We start from the raw sequence: 11,755 nt of genomic DNA, 5'->3' as shown, positions 1-11,755 counted from the left end.
TTGTTTTGTGTAGCTCTTTCTAAGCTAAAATACAAGATGACATTTTTTTTTAAACGACAAAGCTCTGTGAGGGCCATTGTAGATTTCGTCCCCTAAATTCTCCAGCCTTTCTTCTCCTCAGAATTTCAACTTGAGCTCAAGCATTCTGCATATTGAACAATAAAGTTAATATTTTATCTGCTTAGATATAGGCCTAAGTAAGAATAATTTCTTTGGCTGTTCCGACTCAGTGAGGCACAGTCTACGCAAGAACGTATCGGTAACAACCTCTATCTGTTATCAAAATAAAATGCTTGCTTCTGACTGCAGAGAGAAGATACTGAAGTTTGAAAACGCGCACTAACAGATTTAAGAACAACGTTATCAAACTTATGTTCGGATGTCTCATACCTTAGAGCTGATCTTTCCCTCCACTGTTCCGTAGCTGTAATGCCATATTCTTCATTCTGTTCTATTACCCTGATGTACTAATGTAAGGTATGATTTGTCTGGTTAGAACGCAAAACGATACTTTTCACCGTATCCTGGTACATGTGACAATAATAAATCAAATATACTAACAAAAACGCCTTCTGACCAAAGTTCCATCCTGAATTACTTGCTGTGGCAATGTGACAAGCTGTAACATGGTTTGAAAAGTAATGCAAAGAAACAATTTTACACTCAAAATAGCTTTTAATTCTGCAACCTATACTAATAAATGATAATTACTCAGTTAAAGATGAATAGTTCATTTTTGACTATCAACTCTGATCTTGCAAACACAGGCTGCCTAGTAGTTGTAATTAACTTAAAGCTTATTTGTATTGTATTTAAGTCGGGGTTGCTGATCAGTGTCTCAATCAGATGTTTTCATTTTTCTGCAGTCAGATCTGAACCAGATTTTTGCAACACCATATTTTTCAAATCTTTCAAGCTTCAGTAAACTGTATTCTTTTGACAACCTGCATTTATAAAGTACCTTTCACAACCTCAGAATCTACCAAAGCTCTTTTAAAGTCAGTGAAGTACATTTGAATCATTGTCAGAAAATGAAGAACTGCAGATGCTGGAAATCTGAAACAAAAACAGAAATTATTGGAGAAACTCAGTAGATCTGGTAGCATCTGTGGTAAGAAAGCAGAGCTAATGTTTCGGTTCCAGTGAAGAGTCTGAAGAAGAATCACTGAACCTGAAATGTTAACTCTGCTTTCTCTGCACTGATGCTGTCAGATCTGCTGAGGTTTCTGCAGCAATTTCTGTTTTTGTTTGAATTATTGTCACTGCTGTAATAGGAAATATGTTAGCTAATTTTCTCTTTCAAAGAGCAATGTGATGAAATTGGAAGTTTTGTTCTTGTTTTGGCAATCATGATTGACGAATAAATTTTGACTGTGATAACTCCCTGCTGTTCATTTGATTGGTGGTATGGTACTCATAACGACAACCTGAGAGAGCAGGTATTCCCTTGGTCTACAGTCACATCCAAAATATGGTACTTCAATTACTTTTAGCATTACTGTACTGGAGCCCAATGTTAATGCCTACTTGTTTATTGCACATACCCTTGGCCCATATTGGTCCTTTGCTCTACTGATTTGCAATTTGGATTATTCCTTTGAGCACAAATATCTCCAATTTTAACACTCCCATCTCATCCTACTCCTTGAGCCTTCTCTGTCTGATTGGTACCATCTTGTTTGTTGGGTGCCCAAATCCTCCCACTCCCAGCCCTCTCATGAATCCTCTCCTTCTCACCACGACTTCTATTCTCTTTCTATTTCATCCTACATGGCAGGGTCTTCACAAAATGATCTGATTCTTTAGAAATCCCCCACTCTCAGCAAGGTCACTTGTTGTAATTGTTGGCCAAAGCTTGCTTTTACCCCCTGAGGTGCGCACAGCTCTACTTTGAAGAAGAGTGAGAATTATGGGCGATGAGGGATGGACAATAAATGCTGGCCAACCAGTGACGCTCACATCCTACGAATGAATCAAAAAAATTTCTACAGTGTCCAATCTTTATTTATCCTCAACCAAGACCCAAAATTAATTTACTTATTATAACATTGTTATTTGTGGGAGCTTACTGAGTGCAAATTGATTGCGATGTTACCTACATTACAGCAGTGACTGCATTTCATAAGTACTCTTTGGCTGTGAAGTGCTTCAAAATGTCCTGACATTGTAAAACACGCTATATAAATGCAGAGCATTCTTTCTTATTTACTTATTTCTGGCTTGGTTGATGAGATTATTGGTGTAAAGCCTTTTCTCTATATGTTTGAAATGCTGTGAACCTTTTTTTCCCACAGGAAGTTGATGATCTGTTCAGAAAGCTGGATAAAGATGGTGATGGAAAAGTGAGCCGCAATGAGTTTCTTCTTGGCTTATTTCGGCATGGATCTGCTGCTTCAGTCCCTTCCACACCCTGCAAGCAGAAGTATCATTTCCATCAGGTTAGGTCACATTGAGTTAATCTTTTCTTAACTATTACTTAATGCATACTGTCAAGCTTGATTCCTGTTCCTTTTTCTTTTCAACTGGTGCATCCATTGTTCCTCCAACACATAGTTGCAGATCTGGGCAGCTTCATTCTCTCCACTAATCACCATCCCTGTTGCTTCTTCCTATATTTCCCATTGTTCACACTATCTTCTCCACCTTCCTACAATTACAGTTGCTCACATCCTATGCTACTATTGATCCAATGTTCTGTCTTTCCTTCTCATTAATCTTCTCTTGCACTGTCTTCCCTAACTCCTCACCACCCCATCACTTATCCTGAATACTTAGTGCTCCATCTATTCACTGCTCCCATGCCATCACCCTTGCATTGCTTACACTCTCCCTTACTTCTCTCTTCTGATCCCTTACCATCACCAAAACTGAAAACATTGCTCTCAAGCACTCATCTAAAATGCTAAGTTCCCTCGTTCTTCTGGAGGCCTCACTGTTTCCTGGTATTATAAGAACATTGAGCTATAAAGGAAACACATCTAGAGTTTACAGAAGAATGACCAGTGTCATAAAAAGGAATCGGGGAGCATTGAAACAATTCCTCAAGTGGAACAGGAACAGAGGGTCTTAGACCCTGCTGGATGAATGACATAAGCCAAAGCAGGCAAGTTCTGAATTGGTGCTATACCTGATGATTTGGACAGCAGAGAAGTTGACCAATTGAGCAGTGGATCCGTGACAAATAGAACTTGTTTGTAGCAATTTCTTAATGAAGAATTCCAGGAATAAGGAGTGACAAATACGGTTCCCAGACAGGAAACTTCAGTAACTATATTACTTGCATGAATAATCAATTATTTTCTCTCTCAGAACTTTAAGGAGAACAGATGCAGAACAGCAATTCCATCCTTGATGTCCAGCACTGTTGGTTTGCAGCTGTTTTCTGGTCTTGATGATGGCACTGGTCATGCAACACCAGAACAAATAATCAGCATGTGGCAAGAAGGTGGAATTAAAAACAGTCAGCAGATACTAGAGGTGAGACTGAGCACTTGTTGAGAGCACGGGTGAATGTGTTGTGTTCTGGCTGAGTTAAAACAAGGTCCAATTTGCCTTCTCAAATGGACATAAAAGATTCCATGGTACTATTTTAAAGAACAGGGGCGATCTTAATGGTGTCCTGACCAATAATCATCATTTGACCAACATCACCAATCCAGATTACCTGGTCATTATCTGAGGACAATAGAGTACCTGGTTATTTCTGGGACTGCAATGTGTGCAAATTGGCTTCTCTGTTTTCTACATTACAACAGTGACAATACTTAGAAACAATGAAAGGTGCCACATGATACAAATGTTTAAAGTTTCATTTAAGGAATTCCTTTCCCTTTTCCTTCAAAAGAAAGCAAATCAAACTTCTGGTAGTTATTAAATTAATGCATTTTAAACATTTTCAATCGTATTATTTCTGAGCTAAGCTTGCTTTGTAGATGGTAAGTACCTGCTATGTCTTTAGTACATTTCTTTTAAAGGTTTTTTTCTTCTTATTTCATTTATCCAGAATTGGTTGTGAACTGTTTTTGAATTGTTCTTTTAATAAGTGGGTAATTATTTCTTACTTCCTACTGAAGAGGAGGAGGAGAGAACCCGATTATTCAGAAATCAATGCCTGTACTTGTTTATCATACGAAAATGGAGCTAACTAAGTAAAGAAACTTGAAAAGTTTTCAGGCATCCAATGCAAAAGGTATGTCCATGGGACTTGAAAGTGAGGATTTTGATGGCTTTTCTAAACTCACGTTAGCCGGATCCAATTTGGGACAGAATAGATCTGTGATAATGTAGAATCTTGCAGCATAGAAAGATGTAACCAACCAGTTCTGCTCTTTCCATAGTGTCCTGAAAATGTTTCCTTTTCAATCACAAAAAGTCCCTTTTTGAAAGCTAGTACTGACTTCTGGTGTAGCTCTGCTTTGGTAAAGATGGCAGCACTAGCTACGTTAGTTTTATTTCAGTTGGTGTTGAAAGTTTGAGTCAATACTGACTTTTTTACTTAAAGATCCGATTCAACGTGAGAGAAACACATCCTCCTATGTAGGTCAGTAGATTTATTTAATGCTATTTTTGAACCATTGCATCAAACAATAGGACATATAAGAGGATTTATTTTCAAATGGTTTAAATCAATTCAATTTATCTCCTGGGATTCCTATATTCATACAGCTGCACGCCCACATTTGTCTGTTCCTCTGCTAACCCCTTATTGCCTCCTTCTGCTCGCTGTCCTGCACCTTTACCCTTTACCACTCCCTGCAAGTGAGGGAACAGCATAGCGAGTGGGTAGGAGGCAGTTTGGGAGCTGGGCAGTAAGCAGAGGGCTGAGTGCAAGTTAGTGTGTACCAAACGGCAGAGCGATGCTGACATCTGGTTCCAGATGCACATCGATGACTGACAGCGGCACTGACTTCCTGCCCCAGTGTGATATCATGAGGTGCAGAGATTTTGCATTTGGGCACAAATGTGGATTGAGAACTTGAAGAAGGGAGCAGAACGAGTTAACTTGCAGATATATTGTTTTTAACACTGTTTGTAAAATGGTATTTTCAGCAATTGGGAAGGGTGTTGGAATGGCCAAGGGCAGACTGTGTTCAAGAGGTGCCGAAACCATATGTCACCAGCACCACAATTGCTGTTAATTTTGATCGCAATCTGTTGGAGCTTCTTGCAGTTTCATTGTGTTCAGCCATTTCAGTTAAGTGCTGTTTATTAATGCAATAATTGGCAGTCAGTGACTTGCAAATGATGACCAGGATGAGACTATAAGATGCAAGGGCAAAAGTAGGCCACCTTGCATCTGCTTTGTCACTCAGTGGCTAATCTGATAATCCTCACCCCCACTTTCCTGTCTCTTCCCATAATCGTCGAGTTTCCTCTATCTGATTTCTGATGAAAGGACACTGGACTTGATACATTAACTCTGTTTTTCTTGCTACAAATGCTGAGTTTCTCCAGCACTTAGTGTTTTAGATTTTTAGCATCCACAGTTCTTCTTGGTGTTCATTTTATTACTCTCAATTCATTTACAGATTAAAAATTTGTCTGTCTCAGCCTTGAATATACTGATTGACCAATTTTCTACACCCCTTTGCGGTAAAGAGTTTCACAAATTTCGTGGCTTGTTATTTTTTCCTTTTTTTATCACAGACTGGTTTCTCTTGTTTCTTTATTCTTTCTCATTGTATTCAGAGTTCATATCCAAACATTTGCACTTCATCCAGGCACATCATTTGTTTATTTACTTCATCTGTTACCATTTCCTTTGTCTTTTGTACCATGAAACCTTTTTGCCAATTAATCTCTCCAATCTCCAACTTTCCCTTTTGTTACAAAAAACAGAAATTACTGGAGAAACTCAGCAGATCTGGCAGAATCTGTGGAGAGAAATCAGAGTTAATCTTTCGAGACCAGTGATTCTTCTTCAGAAACCCTGCCTTCCACCTTCCCCCACTGCCTACACTATTCCTTACACTTGCTTAAAATCTACTATATGTCTATCCTTCCTCAGTTCTGACCAAACTCATTGACTTGAAAATTAACTGCTTCTCAGACCCGCTGAGTATTTCCAGCATTTTCTTGTTTCATTTCCATGCTAAGTCCTGTAGTTTTCATGCAATGTGCTTCATGACTGGTCACAAAAACATTGAATTGCTCCAGAGGAGATATTCAGCCCAATCATAGAATCCCTACAGTGCAAAAGGAGGCCATTTGGCCCACAGACTCTCTGAAGAGCATCTGACCCAAATCCAGCCCCCTACCTTATTCCAGTAACCCTGCATTTCCTATGGCTAATCCACCTAGCTTGCAGATCCGTAGACACTATGGGCAGTTTAACATGACCCATCCACCTAAGCTGTACATCTTTGGACTATGGGAGGAAACTGGATCATTTGATGGAAACCCCTGTAGATACAGGGAGAACATGCTAACTCCACACAGACAGTCACCCAAGGATGAATTTGAACATGGGTCCCTCTCACTGTGAGGCAGCAGTGCTTTCCACTGAGCTACTGTGCTACCCAGCGTGTCTGCACCAGCTCTCTAAATGATTCATTCATTTATTTCAATTGTTCTGTCTTCACCATGTAATCCTGCACATTCTCCATTTTAAGATCTTATGGAAAGGGAAAAGACCATCTAACCACTTCACTTGCCATACTTCAACTAATTAATTGTAGGATAATATTGATATGGGAACATAGAAACAAAAATAAACATTGACCCCCCCCAACTATATTCTGTCATTCAGTTAAATCATAGATAGTCTGTAAATCTATTTATGCTATTAAATTTATTAACCATCTTTAAATCTATTTACAGCTTTGGTTCTGTAGCCCTGAATATCCATGCCCAACCAAAATCTATCGGGATAATGAAACAAAGAACTGAAGATCTGATAGGTTTTTAACACAAACACAATCAGTTTTCAAATTTTCATTTGAGCTAGCCTTAACCAACTTTCAGGGGGAATAAGTTCTAGATTTCTAATGCCAGTTGTGCAAAGAAGTATTTTTTTGACATAACCCTTTAATAGCCTTGTTTTGAATGTCCAGAAGAAACATTTTCCCTTGATCTATCCTGACACATCTGCCTATCATCCTAAACACCTTTCTTAAGCCATCCCTGATTCTTCTATATTCGTGGGAATATAAATCTCTACAACTTGTCCTCACAATTGAATCCTTTTAGTCTCTGTGTTACTCTGCATGACCTGAACTCACTGTTTGGACTGGAATGCAATCATGTAAAGATATCCTTCCTAGTCTGCCATAGTCATGTGACCTCCACCATGAGGAGCTCAAACCGTAACAGGCATAAGTTCACTTCAATAGAGACCTCACATTGAATACAGTCCTGCGTTGCACACAGAAAACATGGCATCAGGAGTGACATGGAGCTGAATGTTGCATAGCTACCAACAAGGAGATCCAGCTACGTGCAGAGATGTGAGCTGCCACTAAAATAAACAAAAAGTAGAGAACAAGGAAGCTAGCCACAATTAAACACTGGTTATGAGAAAATGGCTGCAACTTGTCTCTCATCAGTTCCTATTCAAATGACAGGGGATATTATACAAAACATGGGCTTTTTCCACGCAAAACAGCAGAATTATGAAATAGCAACACATTTGTTGACAAAGACAGAACAGTTATGAGTCATTGTACTCTTATCACTGCTGGGTAGAGACTGTTTCAAAATATATTCCTACGTCTCTCAGAAGAACAGAAAAATATCAGTAGAAATTTTCGAAGCTTTGAAGTTAAGCTTTGAGCCCTAAGTAATTGTTACATATGAATGGTGTGTTTCAAAATTCAGGACCAAAGTGAAACAGAGTTCGTTGATCAATACGTAACATGATTAACTCAGCATGAAGAAGCCTGTGAATTTGTGTAGTGAAAGCATGATCTAATTAGGAGAGGATTTAGTCTTGCAGTGAGAACATGTCTACTGAGAGAGGAAAAACTTATACTTGGGAGGGCAGTTGATATGTGCAGATGTGCTGTATTTTTAAATGAGTAGCTAGTGTATTTTCATGGTATATCAGATTTTGCATTATGATGATAGGTCTTTCAGGCACAAAGGGCAGAACAATCAGAGACAAAGGGCAGGATGCATATACTGAGGAGTACATCATGCAAGGGAGAAGGATGTCCAGGGCGGGTATGGGAGTAAGCTCACTGCAAAAGGCTGAATCATTTTGCACATAAATGCCGGCCTAAAAGGAAGCACATCAAGCAGGTACGGATGACAGCTGAAGAGATATTGGCTAAAGATTCCTATGAACCACACAAACCTATTTGACAGGTTCGTTACACGAGGCATGAGAGTCAGGTTGAGGTATAGTTGGTGACCGTTATGATTTGACGACTGCAGAAGGAGAACATCAGGTCACTGTAAAGTCTCAGACACCGGTGCATCATGCAATGTCATTACCTTCATAAGAACTGTGTGAAATCATGGCAATTCAAAATGAAGCCTTCAAAAGTAAGGTTAAGGATAGATGACATCACCAAGAGGGTGGATTACTCTGTGAGATCATTGCAACAACATGTTGCAGATCATAGACGGCAAGTAAAATGTCCCTCTTCTCAGCCAGGACAAATCTGAAGCTTGAAATGGTAATGCTCAACATGCCAAGAGAGTGTAGAGTGTTGAAGTGCACTAAACCACTGATCATAGAACAGTGTTTACAGAGTTATGATGTCTTTCAGGAGAATATCATCATTAAATAGATATGAACATGAGACCAGATCAGCATTTGCTGAGGAAAGTTCCACCTGTCCTTGAGACAAGGCTGAAAGGCAAGAAAGCTGGAATAGACAGAATCCAGAAAGTGCAACTCCTATAGAATGGACTATTAGCACGGTACCAATAAAACACCACATAGAGAAATTGAACAAGTCCCACACAAACAAGGCAATCCTTGAATGGAGAATAATTCCTACTGAAGGCAAGGGAAGTAGTCCAGTACAAAGACCAATGTCATTGCACACCTAAACTACACGATCAATAGCAAAATAGCAACTGAAGCCAGAGGCAGTAGCAGATGTGAGTGGACAAAATCAAGGTAAAATTTTGAAAGCCAAATTTCATTTTGACAATACTGCCAAACTATTGCCAGAGTTGAGCATTGGAGAGCCAGTCAAGGTACGGACATTCAACAATTTCAACAAAAGCCAACCCAATTGGCAACTTGGAACCAGTATGGACAAGTTTTTAAATGTACACAGTGAAAGTGTATGATATTGTCTACCGTCGTAACCACAGGCACCTTCGCCCAACTGCAAAAGCTGTTCCTCACCTACAGGCAGCTGATCAGGAAGACGTGAATGCACCACCTGCACTGCAACCATCAAACCCAGAGGTCCACAGCAACCCAACAACAGAAATGGAAGCCAATAGGTCCAACAGTGATAGCAGATGACACAAGAATGATATTCCCTGGGAAAACACATCACCCCGATTATTAGTCAATGATGATAATACCCACATGTACCATTTAAGATACCAGCAGTACTCAGGGACAAAATTCCCTTGAATTTTTTTTCTCAATTTGAAAACAGAAGTCAAATGTGTTGGCACATCATTCAGTGGAACGTTAGAGTGGCTGCACAGCCACACAGCTTAAAGGGAACATTATTCAAGAACAATATGTTTAATTGATATGCAGAGACTGATAGGAGTAGTGAATTGCTAATGCATAAGAACAGGTCTGCATATATTTGTTAGTGTGGATAAATGAAACATTAAATGATAATGTATGCAATTTTGTTCTTTGTTTTTCACATTAAAAAAGGGATGTTTGTATTGAAATCCAATTGTGCAAATATCCTTCCTCATCTGCTGTATGTTAATTGTGATTTCTACCATGAGGCTCACAAGCTTTAGGTAGACAAATTAAATTCACTTCAATAATGACCTTGTGTTGAACACGTGTATCATTGTATTGTACATAAGAAACATGTACCAATTCAAAATAAAAACCAAAAGAACCACGTATGCTGCAAATCAGGTGCAAAAACAAAGTTGCTGGAAAAGCTCAGCAGGTCTGGCAGCATCCGTGAAAGAAAAAATAGAGTCAATGTTTCGGGTCCGGTGACCCGAGGAAGGGTATTCTAAGGAAGGGTCACTGGATCCAAAACATTAACTCTGTTTTTTTCCCTCACAGATGCTGCCAAACCTGCTGAGCTTTTCCAGCAACTTTGTTTATGTACCACTTCAAGGCCAGTGTATCCTCTTGAAGACCTGGGGTCAGAAATGAACATGACAGTTTGGATGTGAACTGACCATAGGTTTTTGCAACTGCAGTATAAACTTTAATGTTTTACATCAGTCAGAGGACTTAATGCTGTTCTGTTACCTGAGTAATTCAGCTTTGCGCTGATACATACAAGGGGCAAGTGAAAAAAAGCACTCCCAATGCCTCAAATGTATGTAAGTATAATCTTGTATGTGGAAGAAATACCTTTAGTTTGCTTGTTGGACAGAGTCAAACTCCAATGTTTATATGTTTCTTCACACGGTACTGTACAGAACCAACTGCTTCAGTGGCTATTTATATAAAGATATTTTTATGAATAAAGTATATTTTTGAAATTGAAAAAAAGCTAAATCAAATGTACTACTTTCTGTTAAATATCACACATTTGTGTTTATTTCATGAGACTATATGGAAATTGGGCAGTTTGCCGTGAGAGGCAATGATTAGATGCTTTTGATGAACCAATCCAGTGGATTGTAGACTTACCTCTGTCCTGATTGGCCCATCATACTTGTGCTGAATCTTTAAAATATCTACTCAAATAGTCTCACCTCACCCTCCTTTTTCTCCATAGCTCTCCAATTCATTTTTCTTTTTAAAAATGTATTCAATTTATTTTTGAAAATTGCTGCTAAATGCAGCAAGTTCACTCCAGATCATTACGACCCACTGGGTAAAAAAAAATTAAAATTCTCATTATCGCTCGAGTACTTTTACTGTTAATCTTAAATCCGTGTTGTCTGTTTATAAACTGTCCAGACCGTTTCTTCCTTATTTACTATAGGAAAAAACGTTGCACAATTTTGAACATATCTATGCAATCTCCCCTTTACCACCTCAATTTTATGGGTATGCACTTATTATAAATGCATAATTCTACAAAAATGTGATTCATATTTTGATGTAGAAATCTTTGCATATGTGCTATTGTTCCCCCCCAAGAAGAGAATGCATTGATTCATTCATTTACTGGTGTAGATTATGGAAGCCTATTTGCAGCATTCACTTTTTAAAGTGCCCATCGTTCCTTTTTGACAGACATTAGATTTTGATGTGGAACAGAAGGTGAATCTTGCAGAGCTGACCAAAGCACTCAACAATGAATTATTGACCAGCAAAAATGGAATTCATCAGGCTGCATTCGCCTGTTACAGAAATGAAATAAACTGCCTTCAGTAAGTGTGTTCATTTTAACTTCCTTTTTAGTAGTAATTATTTTCCATGTTGATGAGTGTCATCCATGGCTAATCAGTGACCAGGTAGTGGAACACTTGCTTCGAGCTCAGAAGTCATGGGTTCAAGTCAGGGACTTGAGCACAAAAGGGAGATGTTCCAGTACAGTACAAAGGGAATGCTGCACTTTCCAAGGTACTGTCTTTTGGCTGGGATATTAAACAGGGATGCTAGTTCTCTCGGGTGAATGTAAAAGATTCTAAGGCTGTAGTTTGAAGAACAGCAGAGTTCTCTTTGGTGTCCTGGCCAAAGTTTATTCCT

The 11,755-nt window shown here is 38.9% G+C and overlaps 1 long non-coding RNA gene across 1 annotated transcript; it reads left to right on the top strand.

The window, feature by feature from the left end:
• Positions 1–2,334: 2,334 nt before the first annotated feature.
• On the top strand, positions 2,335–11,395 carry LOC125481439. Its single transcript, XR_007261339.1, has 3 exons — positions 2,335–2,438; positions 3,310–3,477; positions 11,300–11,395. It is a non-coding gene; the product is annotated as an uncharacterized LOC125481439 (long non-coding RNA).
• Positions 11,396–11,755: the final 360 nt, after the last annotated feature.

The sequence above is a fragment of the Rhincodon typus genome, unplaced genomic scaffold (assembly GCF_021869965.1).
Source record: "Rhincodon typus isolate 14 unplaced genomic scaffold, sRhiTyp1.1 hic_rhity00002160, whole genome shotgun sequence".
Lineage (NCBI taxonomy): Eukaryota > Metazoa > Chordata > Chondrichthyes > Orectolobiformes > Rhincodontidae > Rhincodon > Rhincodon typus.
Note: the sequence above shows the minus strand (reverse complement) of the source record. Positions and strands in the feature narration are given on the sequence as shown.